Genomic DNA, 17,500 nt, shown 5'->3' with positions numbered 1-17,500 from the left:
CAAGGCAACACACACACACACACTCACATATATATATATATATATATATCCCGGAGGTCGACCAGTACACCCCCAACGAAAGAGGTCGACCAGTTGTCCCAATGTAAATACTGCCTGGGTAAGTGAAATTATGTGTGTTTTTCTTTTGGTTGGCTTTGATGTGGGACTGGGAGTGCTACTGGAGTTTTGACGCATTGCACTCTGCCTGCCTCATCCTCCCGAGTCCCTGGGATTACAATCCTGTGCCACCAGGGGCATCTGTGTGCAAAATGGAGTTCGCAGACTTCTCTTGTCTCATTTCTTCCTCTGTTTTTCTCCTCCTCCTCCTCCTCCTCCTCCTCCTCCTCCTCCTCCTCCTCCTCCTCCTCCTCGCCCCGCCCTCCCCTCCCCTCCCCCACCCGCACCCTAACCTCCCCCTCCCCTCCCCTCCCCTCCGCTCTCCCTCTCCCTCTCCCTCTCCTCCTCCTCCTCCTCCTCCTCCTCCTCCTCCTCCTCTTCCTCTTCCTCCCCCCATCCCCCCCCCCGCCCAAGTTAATTTGTCAATGGTTTCTTTTTAGCTATAAGTGGCGGTAGGATGACTCCACGAATATTCCTTATTTCAAGTGGGGACATTCTTTCCTAATCGGGAGTTCAGTTTTAATTGCATGCATCAAATCATTACTTGTGTGGGTCTGGGCTTTTTCTTCTCTTGGTGGTCAGTACCTGGAGAGGAATGTCACAGCCAGGGGGGGGTGCTCTTGAGTGTTTCTGCATTTCTGTCCTTCCTTGCCCACCAACTCAACTCTCGCTCGCTCCCTCTCTCCTTCCCTCCTTCCTTTCTTTCACTTTTGCTTCACTGTTTCTTTCCTGCTGGTGCTGGTGCTGGTGGTGCTTCCTTTCGGTTACTTTTCTTTATTTTTGTTCTTGATTTTTTTTTTTTAATATTTGCTCCCCCTCCCCCGGCCTCTCTCTCTCTCTCTCTCTCTCTCTCTCTCTCTCTCTCTCTCTCTCTCTCTCTCCTCTTCCTGTTGCTGAAAGCTTGGCCCAATCCAATAAGGATGGCAAGGTCTTGAGACACAGGAAAAAAGGCTTATGGCAGCACTGGCAAAGCAAAAACACAGGGACTCTTCTGCACGTCAGCAACAACAGGAGGTTTTGTAGAGGAGATTCAAAGGCCACCTTGCACTTCTTCCTGGCCGCAGTTGTAATTCGGCTTCTTACTTTTGATAAGAGTCATTTCTGACATCCTCTGGTCTCCAAAGTCTATGTGACTTCAAGACTACGCTGGGCGTGGACTCAAGGACAGATAAGTCTGCCTAAAACAGGGAAGAAAGGTGATATGATTTCCACTGGATTGAATCCAGAAGTACCTAACCACCACCACGGAGTTACACCTCAATTTTTTTTTTTTTTTTGAGAGGGAGTGTCCCTTGATTGCTCATGTTGGCTAACATCAAAGGAGACAACATCCTATCTCAGTCTGTGATAAACCCTGTGGTGGTGTTATCACATGGGGTGGGGGGTGGGGTGTCCTTCCCCTTCCCCTTCCCCTTCCCTCTCTCCTTTCTCTATTTGCTGGTTAAAGCTCAAGGTCTCTGGAGGTTGCCTGAGTACTCCCAGGACCTCACCTTCTCTGGTGAGTAGCTGAGGTGGTGGTTGCTGGACACGGTCCTACCATTCTGATCTTTCACTACTCTTACTGTTCTCTTCCAGGACTTTTGGATCGACTTCGTTCTTCCAAGGATGGTGGAATGATGACAAAGATGATTTGGGACACTTTTTTTTTTTTTTTTTTTGTGGTTGTTTTTCCTCCCGGATGGCTGTCAAACCTGCAGCAGCACACACATCCGTCCATCTCGAAGTGAAGAATCTCTAAAGGATCTTCAAGGAAAGCATGGACAAGGAGGATTCGGTCCCGGGAGACTCTTGACACGAGATGGGAAATCCCCCCCCCCCCCCCATTTCTTCTGGAAAGTACCTAATACCAATAAAGACAGGACAAAATGCAGCACAGGCTGGCTGGCTGGCTGAGGTTTATGTAGCGCCGAGTAGTTCTACAGGTAAAATTGGATCCCAGAGCAACTGTGCAGCTACTCAGGGTCCTTGCCTTCCCCAACTGTCCCCTATGGGACCGAAGCTGCTCCCTCCCCTAAGGCTTTCTCAGTCAGCTAATCCTCCACACTTAGGAGTGGTGAAGGTGGGACACACGTTTTAGGCTTGCTTGGCTTCTTCAGTCGGATCTCATCTTGCCACCGGGTCAGAAACACAAGCATATACACGAGAATGTGCATAGCGACGGGTTTCCACCCTGTGGAACTTGGGAGTCCACAGTGAGTGGTCTGTGGTCTGAAAAGGGCAGCCTCGTTAGTTGCAGTCACTGAACGCTAGGTGGCGCAAAGCTACCGTCATTTTGGAAGGCCTGCCTGAGTTCCATTTCCAGTTTAGATATAATCTATCTACATGTGTAGACATAGATAGATAGATAGAGAGACAGACAGACAGACTTAGATATGTATATCTATATCCATATAGAGATCACTAAGCTGCAAGCCGCCGCGTCATATCTTCCTCTCTTCCCTCAGCCTACTGAGTCCCTGGAAAGACAGATGGGCACGGGCCTCAGTGCGGTTGTTCCCCCGCCCCCCCTCCCCCATACAGTAAAGTCCCCCGGAAGCACTGGGGGGCGGGGAGGACATATCGCTTTCACCCCTGGTATCTGATCACTTTCCTTAGCCTTTAACATGCCCCACCTAGGAGATAGCTTCTGTGCCTCTGCCCGACCCTTGGAATTTGAACTATAATCCACACTTCCCCCATCCCACTCACTCCAATTCCCCAGCAGTAGTCCCTCCCAAGGCTGTCACCACTAGAGGTCCATAGTAAACACCTTCCCCCACCCCTGAGAGTTATGAGGGAGGGCCTGGATGAGGTTAAGAGAGAAACAAACAAAAACAAAACAGTGATGTTTCCTGTGTGTGTGTGTGTGTGTGTGTGTGTGTGTGTGTCTAGTGTGTACCGGTCTGTGCACAAAACCCAAACAGGATGAATTTGGGCCTGGGAGAAGGAGAGGGAGGCCCTTCCTGGGTTTACTTTCTGGGGAAGGGAAGAGACAAAGGAAAAAAGGTGAGGGTGTTGCCCAGCAATCAAGACCGTTTGTGGATCAATGCCCAAGGCCCTGGGTCTCTTCCCCAGCCTAGCATCACAAAAAAAACAAAAGTAGTGAACAAAGAGAGACTCAAACAACCAAAACAGGCAAGGAAATCTCATCTCAAAGTGCCCACGGGAAAGGAAAAAAAAAAAAAAATATTGAACACTGCCGTGCTGGGCTGGGATGGGCTGGGGTCCTTTATATCTCAGCGTTGGAGTGCTCGCCTAGCATATTCGAGGCCCTGGGTTCCATCCTCGGCTCCAGATAAAAAGAAACTAATAACATAAAGGCATTGTTTCCAACTAGGCCAAATAAATAAATAAATAAATAAATAAATAAATAAATAAATAAAATCAAGACACTAGAAGAGACCTTGCTCACACAGAAAAAAAAAAAAAAAAGCGGCGGGGGGGGGGGGCAGATCAAGATGGAAATCACTCTACCCTTGGCATCCAATAGACAAATAAGGCTCCCCATACTCATGTCAGGGTTTCCTTGGTGGGGATGGAACTAAAAACCAGCCCCTCACACAGGGGCTGGTTTCTGACTGGAGCCTGGAACTGGGGACTGAACACAGACACAGTTTACCACTGAGCTAAACCAACATCCCCTTTTTATACAGATATTTTTATACATTTTTGGTAAATCCATTGATTTATGAGTTGAACCCAGAAGCGCTCACTTGACCACTGACTGAGCCACATCCCCATATTCAATTTATCTATCTATCTATTCATTTGTTTTCTGGCTTGCTTGCTTGTTCTAGTTAAAGCTTGGTCCCAGGGTTTCAAAAACTGACTTCCAGACCACTCACGTAGAAAGGAATCAAGCCTTTATTAAAGCACAAGTAGTGGCGACTGAGCAGAAGAACATAAAGCTGTTCCCCTGGCCAGCCCCAAACAATTGCAAGGGTGCCCCTTATAAGCCTGAAACCTGCAAAAGGGACGTTTTGGGGGGAGGGGGCGTCTAGCTAATGCAAGCAAGCCATGTTACAGAAGCGGGAGAGTGAAGTCAGGCGGAGGGACGCTCAGCCAATCACAATCAGCCTAGCCACTCCAGTGACAGAAGCATAGCCCCCCCCCCCCCCCCCCCCCCGTTATGGGCTAGTTACAGAAACAATGTCCCATCACGTAGTTCCGTGTTCTTAAAGGTTTCTATAGCACAAGGAAAAGAACATCTTGCCCCAGTCATCACCCTTCTACTTGGCCTGGTTGTTTTACAGAATGGAGACATAAAACAAAACGGAGTCCCATTTGCTTTTACTATCACAACTTTTCTTTTGGAGACAGGGGTCTCGCGAGGTTACTTTCTCTCGCTATGAGCTTACAATCCTTCTCTCAAGCTCCTCCTGATCCTCTGGGGGGGGGGGGGGAGGACAGACATGAACCCCCAACCCATGCCTGGCTAAAACTTGCATTTTAATTTTTTTCCCCTTTAATTTCTTGAGTTGTAGATGGATGGACACACTATCTTTACCCTATTTGCTTGTGTGCCCCTTTGTTTTGGGTTCTGTGGTGCTCAGGATCGAATCCGGCGCCCCACACGTCCCAGGCAAGTGGTCTACTACCGATCTAAAACCCTAGCCCAAGCTTTGCATTCTAGAATGAATACATTTCCTTCAATGCTGAAGGAACACAGACATATTTATTGTACAACAAGCCCAGAGATCTTCACATCACATTGCCTAGAAGTCCTACGTACATTCATTGACCTTTGACTTTGGAAGCCACGTTCAGAATCTATGACTCTGGCCAGATAACTGCCACGATGTGGTTTTTGCTCACCAACAGTTCGACCTAGGTGAACAGCTTGGACTCAAGTGGACAAATACTCTTATGCGTTCAGAAAACACTGCCACTCACCTGGTACAGGAGTATTCTTTCAACAAACGATCACCAAACCCTTACTTACTCAATTAAAACTAACAGATGTGAAAACTGGTCATTAATGGCAGAGATCTTTTTATTTATTTATTTATTTTTAAAAATTTTTTTAGAGAGAGTGTGAGAGCGAGAGACAGAGAGAGAGAATTTTTAAATATTTATTTATTTATTTATTTATTTAGTTAGTTAGTTAGTTAGTTAGTTTTCGGTGGACACAACATCTTTGTTAGTATGTGGTGCTGAGGATCAAACCCGGGCCGCACGCATGCCAGGTGAGCGGGCTACCACTTGAGCCGCATCCCCAGCCCCAAGCACAGATCTTTTTTTTCTTTTTTTTAAATCTGAATGTTACACCGAATGCGAATGCATATGTTAGAACTTCCACATGTGTCACTGACTATGGGATAAGTTTAGAGCTTCGATACAATACACGTTCTAATAAAAAGGGCACTAATTGGTGACCTCTCATGTAGGAAACCTATATGTCTTTAAGTGTACCGACTTTTGAAGAATAAAATAATCTCTCACACACAGCATACTACTCTAGTCCCCAGATGTGCACACATCTCCAGTGACAGACATGTGGGGTGATTCAGGAGAATCACAAGACTAACACAGCCTCAGCAACTTATGGAGCCCTGCGGTAATGAGAGAGAGAGAGAGAGAGAGAGAGAGAGAGAGAGAGAGAGAGAGAGAGAGAAGGGGGGGTAGGTGTTGGGGGGGGGTGTTGCTCAGAGGCAAAGCATCTCAGAAGGAAGAGGGGGAATTTATTATAATAAGAAAACGTAAGAACTGAACCTTTACAGCAACAAAACTCTGACGACTCTGCTGACACTCTGTTGTTCGAGGCCTAACAAGGTTATCAAACAGAAAAGTGATTTTCTGGATGGAAATTCTAAATATTTGTTAGCCAATGGGCAGATAACCGACCCTGAAAGTCAATATAGCCTTCACCTATGATTAGGGAGGGGGAGGGAAGGAAAAAGAGAAAGGAAAAAGGATATGGGTTTTAACATGAGCCTCAGTGGCTGAGCAGTGAGACTTATACTCAAAGCATATAAAGTGGACCCCTGTTACATTTTCTTTCTGACCCCCACCCCCACCTCCCCCCCCCCCCAGTTCCTTGATTTGACAGTTGGGAGAAAATTTTTTTTAAAAAGGACAACAACAGCAACAGACAGAAACCACAGCCACCCTTACGAATTTCTGAATTTACATGAGTGAATTACTCTTCTTGATTCTCAGTAACATAGTTTATACTTTTCATGGTTTTTGGTTTGTTTGTTTGTATGTAGTTAAAAAAAAATCAGAAGAAATTATTGGTATTCATTGCATATAGAGTGACCCATGTTAGCTGGATCTTATCTCTCAGTTGCAAAGAAGGGGGGGGGGGCGAAAGGGGGGAGGGGTTGTTGTTGTTGTTGGTGGTGGTGGTGGTGGCAAAAAGCAACTGACAGGAGTAAACATCAAGGATGAATAAACAACATGGATCAGCAGAGAAACTTGTTTGGACTTGTTTGGACTTTGCAGTAACTCAGTGACTTTTTAGTGCTGGTCACAAGATGACCAGAGAGTGTGTCTATATTAGATAAGTGGATGATATAACCTTTTTGAGTGTGGATGATGTAACCTTCTAAGTTGTGGTCATAGGATGATAAAGTAGTCAGGCAGTATGCTTATGTTAGATAAGTTAGGTATGAACAACTTGTAAAGTATATAAGCGCGGGGGAAACTCCATGTAATTGCTCACAACTAACTCTCGTCGCCTGAGAGTAAGATCGTGCAGTTGTGTGCCAGCCACCTCGTGTATTGCTTTGTGTGGTGTGCGAATAAACCAGCATTTCAAAAGGCAATCGAGTTCGTGCTTGGTGTTCGCGTACGTCGCGGTCCGGGGTCCAGTGCAGATATCCGGAAGGGAACTCCTGGTAACCAGACAAGGCTGAGAAACTGCTCGTGACAGTAACCTGGAACCTGCTTTACCTAGGCTACTGGTTTGATAAAGTCTTCCTTACATGGATGTGTTGTAGGGACAAATGAGGCAAGGCACCGACCGAACAGAGCAGGAAAACGGTTTTATTTGGCTGCAGCCAAGTTCAGAGGACACGGCTGGCTTTTGCTGTAATGAATTAATCCCCTGAGTTCAGGTAGTTTCAGAGTTTTCTACCGAGCATGTAAGGGGAGGGGCTCAGAAACTCATGGTCAGCAGAAGTTCACATAAAAGCAGCTTTTTCTCTCACTGTTCTGGGCATGTTAACCCCTCGAGGACAACACCTGAGAAGGGGAGAGCTTCTTCTCCCCTGTCTAGTCTCCCCCTGCCAGCTGTTACCATGGAGTCCAGTTGGTAACTTCTTCTCGTATCTTAAACCTGTAGACATCTCTGTGAAGTCCAGCTCAAGGCCAGAGGCCTTGTTTGCACATTTCTTCAAAGTACTATTCTGGATATGTTTGTGAAAAACTAGTAAGGGGGAGTGCTGGTATCTTCTCGGCCAGTGGCCAAGTAAACAGGGCGACACGAAAATAGGAAGTTTATCCACCTTGAGTTCTTTGGCAGAGACTCTTCGGCTGCCTGACAGACCTAAAACCAGTCTGGGTGAAGATTTCTGAAGAGGCCCAGTTAAGACTTTTCAGTGGAGAAAGGGGGTGCCACTTCAGATGATGAATCATCGCAAAGACACATTGGACTGACCCAAACATATCACATATTTTAAGATTCTTCTCATTCACGGCAAAGAGTAAGCAGTTTTACCTAACAATAGTTTGGTTTCAAAAGGCTTTTTTTTTTTTTTTTTTTTAAATCTAATCCCCCTGCTTTTCCCTTAGAGCTCTTCTCTTTTCTCTAGGAAAACTCTACTCTTAGTCAGAGGTCCAAATCTCCGTTCAAATGACACAGGGAAAAAAAAAGAAAATTCTCTCAAGCACCTGGCCCCCTCCTGCCCCGAACAAAAAAGTTCTGGGTGATCAATGAATTTAAGAGGCAGGAAGAATGGATCATTAACAGAAATGAACATAACCACAGTTACTACTTTCTAAGAATTGGAAAGAATTACCCAGGGCAGAGCTTCCAATTGAAACACTGTAATTATTAGAGAACAAACAAACAAAGAAACAAACAGACAGACAGACAAACAAAAACCCTGAAGTACAAGAGACTCTCCCCTTCTCTCTCTATAACTTACACTCTCTCTCTCTCTCTCTCTCTCTCTCTCTCTCTCTCTCTCTCGCTTGATTTTCAGTTTCTCACTTAGTGGAGCACCCCTTTTCTTTAGGATCAATCTCCTCCTAGGTTTCTTTTTATACCAAAGGGGGGCAAGTTACACATGATCCAGGAGAAGGAGGCCAAAGCAATCAGATTACTAAGGAACATCAGGAGAGAGAAATTAAATGCTGGTGGACACATTGAACCAATGCTGTGAAACAAATGATATTCAAATTAACCTCTTAGTTTAGTTTTAAACCAATCGGTCAGCATAAATGCAGAGTTAGAGAGACAAACTGACCCTTAAAACAGATACGCGAAACCATACTGGAATTTGAAACAGGTTGGGAATTGTGAACAGCCTGGAGAGGCCACATTTTTCTTCCTTCAGGGGCAGTGGGAGAGACTTTGCACTGCCTTTTGTTATGTAAATTAGAACTGAGACCTGCCCCCAAGCAAGCCCGGTTTAGTGTAAGAATCTTACTTCCCCGCCCGTCCTGATAACTGGCACCCCATCCTGACAGAAAACAAATTTTCCCTTGCAGACAAAGTGGTAGGAACCCAAAGAGGCTGGAACCACCCCTCCCCCTCCCCCCCCCCAAAGAAAAACCACAATGGCACCGAGAAGGAATAGTACAAGTACCTGCTCTCTCTAGGCTACTGATTTGATAAAGTTGACACTTTGTTGGGGGTATTTCAATCTCACCTTGACCCCTGACCTGCCCCTCTCAAGAGTTTGTGAAAGATGGATGCTGCTATTTCTCCCTGAGATTTGTGAATCTACAGGTTTATACTTTCTTTGGGTTTAATCCGGTTCTTGAAATGACTCCTGGCAGTGGCCAACATGCCCGACCTCCAGCTTACTTTTGTGTTGTTCAGAGAAGAGTTGTGGTGTGATTTCATCTTTTAGACTTTGTGGAGATTTGGTTTATGTTCCATTCTACGGTCAACTTTGGTAAACATTCCGTATTCGCTTTAAAAGAATGTCTGCTGTGTGGTGGTGGCCTTGCAGTGTTCTGAACATGCCCATTAGGTGTGGGTTGTTCGCGATGTAGTTCTGCTGTCCTTTGTTACTGATTATTTATTTATGGCCTAAGTCGTCAGCTGCTAAGGGATGAGTGTTCTCGCCTCTTTGCCATAATAGATTTATCCATCGTTTCTTTTAATTCTCTCTGGTTTTCATGTAGGTATTTATTTATTCATTCATCCATTTATTTATGTATTTATTTATTTTTCAGCTGTAGATGGACACAATATCTTTATTTTTATTTATTTATTTTTATGTGGTGCTGAGGATGGAACCCAGGGCCTCACGAATGCAAGGCAAGCACTCTACCACTGAGCTACAATCCCAACCCTCATGTAGGTATTTTGAGGTTATTGAAAGACTTGCACACTACCTTAAGATTGTTGAATGCTTCCTCAAACATCTGACTGTTTATCAATGTGCTATGTTCCTCCTACGCCTGGCAGTGATTGTCTTGTGTGTACCTTGAAGTCATACTGAAAATAAAATAAATAAGTGACTGGGTACAGTGGCCTATGCCTGTCATCCCAGACACGCTTCTCTCTCTCTCTCTCTCTCTCTCTCTCTCTCTCTCTCTCTCTCTCTCACACACACACACACACACACACACACACACACACACACAGCCGAGGCAGGAGGATCGAGAGTTTAAAGCCACCCTCAGCAAAAGTGAGACACTAAGCAACTCAGTGAGACCCTGTCTCTAAGTAACATACTAGATAGGTAGGGCTAGGGGATGTGGCTCCGCAGTCAGTGAGTGCCACTGAGTTCAATCCCTGGTTACAGGCCTCCTCCAATAAATAAACAGATAAATATATACATATGTTTATTTTGTTTATTTAGGTGATGATGATGATTTTAATGTGGTGCTGGGATTGAACCCTGTGCCTCATACGTACTTGGTAAGTGCTGTACCATTGAGCCACAACACCAGACTGACAACACCATGAAGTGCTCTTGCTCAGACTGTGGTCTCTCCTGTGTGGCTGGGGAGGGCAGGGGTTGGGTCCATTTAGGGCTGATAGATATTGGTTGCACTGCTACTTCTTAGATGAAACAGTGCGTAATATGTGCACACAGATAAAAATGAAGGTAGAGATGGCAAGCTTTCTCCAGCTTGATTTATCCCAGAGCATGTGGTGTTTCAGTCTAGGGCAACAGACCATGCTTTTTAGCCAAGGCAGCCTCACTTAGAGCCCTGTTACAGCTTCTTATTACCAAGTGCCTAAATGTAAAATTTGGCTCCGTGATATTGATAGATCAATAAAAATAAAAATACAACAACAAAAAAAAAGAAAGAAAGAAAGAAATAAAAAGATAAAATGGCCAAACAGACAAAATAGAACTCCACAAGGAAGAATCCTTTTTCCTATTATGATTAGTATTCTTTTTTTTTTTTTTTTTTTTTCTGTTTCGTAGTACGTTGTCGGTGGACAGCACACCTTCTTTCGATTTGTTCCTTTTTGTATGGCGTGCTAAGGCTCAAACTCTGTGCTAGGCCGGTCCTCTGCCACTGACCCAAAGACACAGACAGCCCCTAGACAAGAAAGGATTCTCAGAGGCTGGTCATCTTCCAATTTTTTTTTTGTACTGAAAAAGCAGGAAACACAAAGCCCAAAGACAAGCAGATCAAATTCCCAAGCAACCGATTTCAAACTGATTTTTACATGTTTCCGTCAATTCCTACATAGTCTGGATGGATCCAACCGTGGCCTATCAGTCAGTCGGCCTGACTAATTGTGGCTTCACCGTGGTGGTTTCGGTTTTGAAGTCCCACACCGCCGGATTCTCTAGGGGTGCTGGGCAGACTGCCGGCGCCTCCTGCTGCTGCGGGGGACCCTGGCGCGGGGTGGGGGGGGGGGTGGGGGTGGGGGTGGGGTGGGCAGCTGGCGGGACGTGTCCAGGTGACTTTCTACGACCCCTGCTAAGCGGATCTCGCTGACACCGACCGAGGTTCCGCGTCCCTTCCGCCTGATTTTGTTGACGGTTTTCGAGCTCCCCCTGGTGGCCGCTTTTATAGGAGCGTCTTAATCCACTTCTGAGAAGTATCTGTTCAGGTCCTTGGCCCATGGATTGATTGGATTATTTGTTTGATTCTTTTTTTTTTTTTTTTTTTTTTTTTTGGCTTTTTGTCCCCCCCCCCCCCGTTGTTGTTGTTGTTTCGCTCTGGGACAAGGGCCCACGCTTTTTAGCCAAGGCAACCGCTCTTAGAGCCCTGTTATAGCTTCTTATTACCAAGTGCCTAAACGTAAAATTTGGCTCTGTGACCCAATGGAAAATGACTTGCGGTTTAAGAAAATGCTCAAAAAACAACAAAAAACTCAGGTAAACAGATAGGTAAATAGACGGCCATTTGTAGCGGCGGTGGAGGCTGCGTTCCGCAGGCGCTGCGGAGAAGCTCAGAGGAGCCAGTCCCCGGCCGCTGCAGCCCCTGACCCCTGCGCTCAGTCGGCTTCTCTGCGCCTCGGGCAGCACCAAGTCAGCCCCGGGGCTTGCTGCCGCGCCCAGAGTCCTTCCTGGCAGCTCCCGGCGCTCGGGACCCCCGCCCGTCCGCACACGTCCCCGAAGCCGGGCCTAGGGCGGGCGGCGGAGGCTCGGCGCGGCTCGGCGCGGCACGGCCCGGCTGGGCTCCGCAGTTTTGAAGAAATCTATACGTTTCAAAGACAGATTCTCAGAGTAAAGGATCGTGATGAGTTTCCAATGATTTTAATTGGTAATAAAGCAGACCTGGATCATGAAAGACAGGTTACACAGGAGGAAGGACAGCAGTTAGCATGGCAACTTAAAGTAACATACATGGAGGCATCAGCAAAGATGAGGATGAATGTAGATCAAGCCTTTCATGAACTTGTCCGGGTTATAAGGAAATTTCAAGAGCAAGAATGTCCTCCTTCACCGGAACCAACTCGGAAAGAAAAAGACAAGAAAGGCTGCCATTGTGTCATTTTCTAAGAATCCCTTGAATTTTAGCTACCAACTCCCAGGAAAAGCCCTCATCTCCTCCTCCTCTCCTGATGGTTTACCTCATGTTGGTACCTTTCTAGCCTTAGACAAATGATCACCGTGTTAGCCTTAGACCAAGAAGCCGGCTAATCCTTTCCAGACCAATTTAAAGGAAACACTAAGGCTGCTTCAAAGATGATCTGATTCTTTCTAAATACATGTCTACATATACAGACATATTCTTCTTTTAAGGGCTTACATCTTAATAGGGATGAATCAGTTGTGCAACCTAAGCTGTTTGCTAAGCTGAAGTTTTAGGTTGTGAAATAATTTTTAACTTCTGGAATCATATTACCTACTGTTATTCTAACATCCACAGGAGGGTTTTTTTTTTTAATATGAATTTTTTGCCTATCTTTAAAGATTTTGATGTCAACCTTACATAACCTTAAATACACTGAACGGAGTTTACAAAATTGAGACATATCAGACCTTTCTTGATACTACAGCTTTTCTTTCCCAGTGGCCAAAATACCAAAATACCTATTGTATTTATGGATTAAAACCTGCTTCTCGGGGCTGGGGATGTGGCTCAAGTGGTAGCGCGCTCGCCTGGCATGCGTGCGGCCCGGGTTCCATCCTCAGCACCACATACAAAGATGTTGTGTCCGCCGAAAGCTAAAACATAAATATTAAAAAATTCTCTCTTTAAAAAAAAAAAACAAAAAACTGCTTATCAAGCCTGTGATGACTCCTCCTCTTGAAGATGATAGTGTTCTATGTGGCCAAATATTTGGACTCATTCTGGACTTGGGCATCTCAATGTGTACTTGGTTTCTTAATTTAACTCTTTCACAGCCATGCTAAGGATAAGAATGAATGATTTCTGTCTGTCTTCCTTTTCAAGTATTTCAGGTTTAAGGCATTCCAAAAAAACTAAAGTTGTTTTTGTTTGCTGTCATATAAAACACGGAATTGAGCTTTCCAGAGTCACAGATGGTTAATGTTTTTGCTATGTACTTTTGTGCATTATTTTCTTATTGAACTATTTAACAAGTATTTTTATATGTTTGTAAGCAAGTATGCTTCACAGCATACCTTGTGTATATGTAAAGATAAGTATTTAATTCTCACTGTTCACTTTTAACTGACAAAGAAAAAAAAAAGTGGAAACCACAGAAACTGTGGTAGGACTTTTACTTGCTGGTCTGATCCTGGTTGTATCTATCTTTGGCCAGTTTTATCCCCATTCAAGAAACCTTCCCAATCGAATACAACTGGATGAGACTCTGAAATCATTTCAATATCCCCTGCTATATATTGACTGTTATATCAAGTATTAATTGTAAAACTTGTAATTGACAATTAGTATAACTGTGGATGGCTTCTGATTTTGTTTTAATTCTGTGGATTCTGTTTAAGCAATTCAAAAGTATGTTCCTGATTGTGAGATACTAAGTGGTATGGCAGAGTTGTCACTTTATTGAATGTGTACAACAGTCCCATGACCTTTATAGAGCATACCCTTGGATAGCTTCAGGTGCTGAAATTAAAGTTGATCTGTTTTCACAAGATGAAAAAAAAAATTGGTAAATAAAAACACAAATACAGATAAGAATTAATGGGCTGGGGATGAGGCTCAAGTGGTAACGCGCTCCCCTGGCATGCGCGGGGCGCTGGGTTCGATACTCAGCACCACATAAAATAAAATAAAGATGTTGTGCCCACTGAATACTGAAAAACAAACATTAAAAAATTCTCTCTCTCTCTCTCTCTCTCTCTCTCTCTCTCTCTCTCTCTCTCCCCCTCCCTCTCTCTCCTTCTTTTGTCTTTAAAAAAGAAAAATAAGTAAAAGTTAAAAAAGGGGCTGGGGATGTGGCTCAAGTGGCAGCGCACTCGCCTGGTTGCGTGCGGCCCGGGTTCGGTCCTCAGCGCCCCATACAAACGAAGATGTTGTGTCCACCGAAAACTAAAAAGTAAATATTAAAATTCTCTCTCACTCTCTCTTAAAAAAATAAAAAAAAAATGTTTATATATGTATATAAAATGTGGCCAGACAAAATAGAACTCCACAAGGAAGAATCCTTTTTCCTATTATGGTCAGTATTCTTTTTTTTTTTCTTTTTTCTTTTTTAGAGTAGTTGTAGGTGGACAGCACGCCTTCTCTTGACTGTGTTCCTTTTTGTATGCCGCGCTAAGGCTCAAACCCAGTGCCTCCTATGTGCTAGGCCGGCCCTCTGGCACTGAACCACAGACACAGACAGAGGAGGAAGGATTCTCAGAGGCTGTTCATCTTCCGGTTTTTTTTTTTTTTTTTTGGGTACAGAAACAGGCGGAAACACCAAGCCCAAAGACCAGCAGATCAAATTCCCAAGCAACCGATTTCAACGGGTTTTTACACGTTTCTGTCAATTCCTCCATTCTGTGGATGGATCCGACCGTGGCCTAGCAATCTGCCCGTCTGATAGTGGCTTCACCGTGGTGGTTTCGGTTTTGAAGTCCCACACCGCCCGTGTCCCCGGCCGGATTCTCTAGGGGTGCTGGGCCGATCTGCCTGCGTCTCGCGCCCGCCGCTGTGGGGGGCCCTGGCGGGGCGACCCGGCTGGTGGGATGTGTCCGGGTGACTCTCTACGACCCCTGCGGAGCGGATCCCGCTGACGCCGCCCGAGGTTCCGCGTCCCTTCCGCCTGATTTGGTTGACGGTTGTCGAGCTCCACCTGGTGGCCGCTTTTATGGGAGCGTCTGATCCTCGGAAGTCGCCAAGGCGTGATATTCGGTGGCGGTGGCCGAGACAGAGATCCAGGAGTTGGGCGGCGCCAGCGGAACTGTCTCGGTCGCGCTGGGCTGGGCCGTTGTGGCCCGTTGGCGGTATACTGGACCGGCAGGCTTTGTGTGTGTGTCGGTTGTCTCCTCTCCCTGCTCGGTCCGGGCCGCGGGCGCCTCGGGTGGCAGTCTGAGCGGTTCCTTCGCCGCCACGGGCTTCGCTTGGCCCCGTCTGGGTCGGTCGCCGGGACTCCTGTGTTATTTTTCTCCCGCTGCCTCTCCCTCTCCCTCTCTCTCTCACGGGTTTTGGCCGCGTGGCCGCGGGGCTGCGCCGGGCGGGCCAGAGGGGTGTGCTTGGCCGGCCTTGCCGCATTCCCTCTTTGGGGGCCCGCTGCCCGGGGCTTGTCCTGATGGCTATGCCCGGCGTCCTTCGGTGGTGGGTCGCCTTAGCGTGTTCCCCGGCCGCCCCCCGGTCCTGCTCGTTGGAGATGGTGGTCCCCGTCTCTTGTTTTCGCCTTCGTCCACGAGGGTCGACCAGTTGTCCCTAGGGGCTCTGGAGCTCGGTGATGGGCTCGATATCGCGGTGTGCTGACCGCGACTCTGTTCAGGGAAGGCGGCAGTGCTGAGTGAACTGTTCCCCGTTGCCCCGGTCGCGATTGTTTTGGCCCGAGTTGGCCGTTTTCTGCCATCGGGTAGGTGCTGACACGTTGTCCTCTGGCGCGTGCCGCCAGAGGGAGGGAGCTTGGGCCTCCGGGTGCGTGCCGGGCTCTGGGCTGATGGGGTGGCCCGGACCCGTTCCCTCTGGAGCTGCTTGCCTGGGCCTGCGTGCGACGGCTCTTTGGCGCACCTGGAGTGCCCTCGCGGTGGTGGTGCCACCTCCGGCCGGCCGGTCTTCTGGCGCCGGGGGGCGGTGGGGGAGGTGGCGGGTGGTCCTTTACCGCCCGTGCGCTCCTCGCTGCGGGCACCGGGGGCGGTGTGACGACGCTCGTTTCCATGGCTCTGAGTCGCGCGTGTCAGGCGTTCCCCGTTCCGTGTCGTCGGCCGCTCTCCCTGGGGTGTGGGGCCGGTGAGGCCGTAGCAGGCTCCTCTTAGAAGCGGTCCTCGCCGGGTCTCCCCCTGCTCCCTGGGTCTCTCCCGCCCACTCTGCTGATCGATGTGGTGACTCTGCGCTCTCCTGGGCTGGACCAAAGCCGCGCCAGGCGAGGGACGGACATTCATGGTGAATGGGCCAGCTCTTCTCGTCCTGCCTGCGGGTCCCTCGCCTTGCCTCCCCGCCCGTTCGCGGTGCGGGGAAGGGCGGGGGTGCGGAATCCGGCCTCGACCTCGCTCCCGGGGTCCTTTGACGTAGCGGGTGCTTCTCGCTCGCCGCCCGCTCTGGGCGGCCAAGGGCCGTGTGTGGCCCTCCCCGCGCCGGGGAGGGCTGCCGCCGTGCTGCTTTGGCGCGACGGTGCGCCTCTGCTTCGGTGCTCCTGGGGCGCTCCGGGTCGTTTCCTGAGGTGCCTGAGGCTGAGCCGGTGTGTGCTGTTCCCGATCCCAGTGCCGCTGCCGCGGCCGGCCGCCGCCTCGCTGTCGGTCTCGCCCCGTCTGCGGGGGTTTCTGAGGCGAGTGCCCGAAAGGAAGAGCGTTGTTGCTGCGCTCCGGGGATCGAGGCGGTAAGCTCGGCAGCGTTGCGCGTTCCCTCTCCGGGGGGAGCGGGTTGCGTTGTCGTCCCCAGTGCCGAGTGGCGTGGGGAGTGTTAGGCGAGCGGGCGCCCGGGCGCTCTTCCCCACCTCCGGTGGGGGAAAGGAGACGTTGCCCGGGCGTTTGAGCGATTGTGCCGGGACGCCGAGCTGGGGCCGGTCCGGTCCCCGAGGCGATGGGGCTGTGGGTGTCCCCGGCCGCGAACGCTCAAGAAGCCTTGTGCTTGCCCATACCGCAGATCCCCCTCGTTGTCTCGGCGGCCGGTTGGGAGAGGGGCTGGGTCGGGTGCCGCCCACCCTCAGTGAGGAACGTTTCTCTAGCGATCCGTGAAGGGCGTGCCTCGTGTGGGGTACCGGATTCCCCCATTGGCCGCCCCCTGCCTTGTGCGCTACGCTACCGTCGGTGGTGTGTGTAGGCGAGAGTCCCCCCCTTCCCGCCGTCTGGGAGGGCGGGGGTCCGCCGGCCCCCCGCGGGTGGGGGCCGAGCGCCTGCTCTTGGTGCCTACCGCGGCCCACGCCTCCCCCCCTTCGAGTCGGGGGAGGGTTCCCGCTGGGCCTGGCCGGGCCCTCTGGCGCACGTGGGGCCACCGTGTGGGCCGCTGGTGCCTGCCGCGTGTGTGCGCGCGGGGGCGGTGGGGCTCTGTTCGCGCAGCCGGGGGTTGAGGGGCCCCGTCCCCCCTTCCCCCTCGCCCGCTGCGAGTGGCCCTCTGCCCGCTCCCGGTCCCGAGCCGGCGGGCGGCCTGCGTGCGTGTGCGCTGGCCTGGGGCGCGGCCGCCGCGGCCCCCCCTGGGAGCGTTCCGCGGGCGGCGTGGTGAGCGAGCGGACCCTGGGGCCGTAGAGGCCCAGGTCGTGGGACTCGACCGGCACGAGGTGTGGCGTTGC

The sequence above is a fragment of the Marmota flaviventris genome, chromosome 7 (genome assembly GCF_047511675.1).
Source record: "Marmota flaviventris isolate mMarFla1 chromosome 7, mMarFla1.hap1, whole genome shotgun sequence".
Taxonomy (NCBI): Eukaryota; Metazoa; Chordata; class Mammalia; order Rodentia; family Sciuridae; genus Marmota; species Marmota flaviventris.
The sequence above is the reverse complement of the archived record's forward strand: the minus strand, read 5'-3'. Positions refer to the sequence as shown.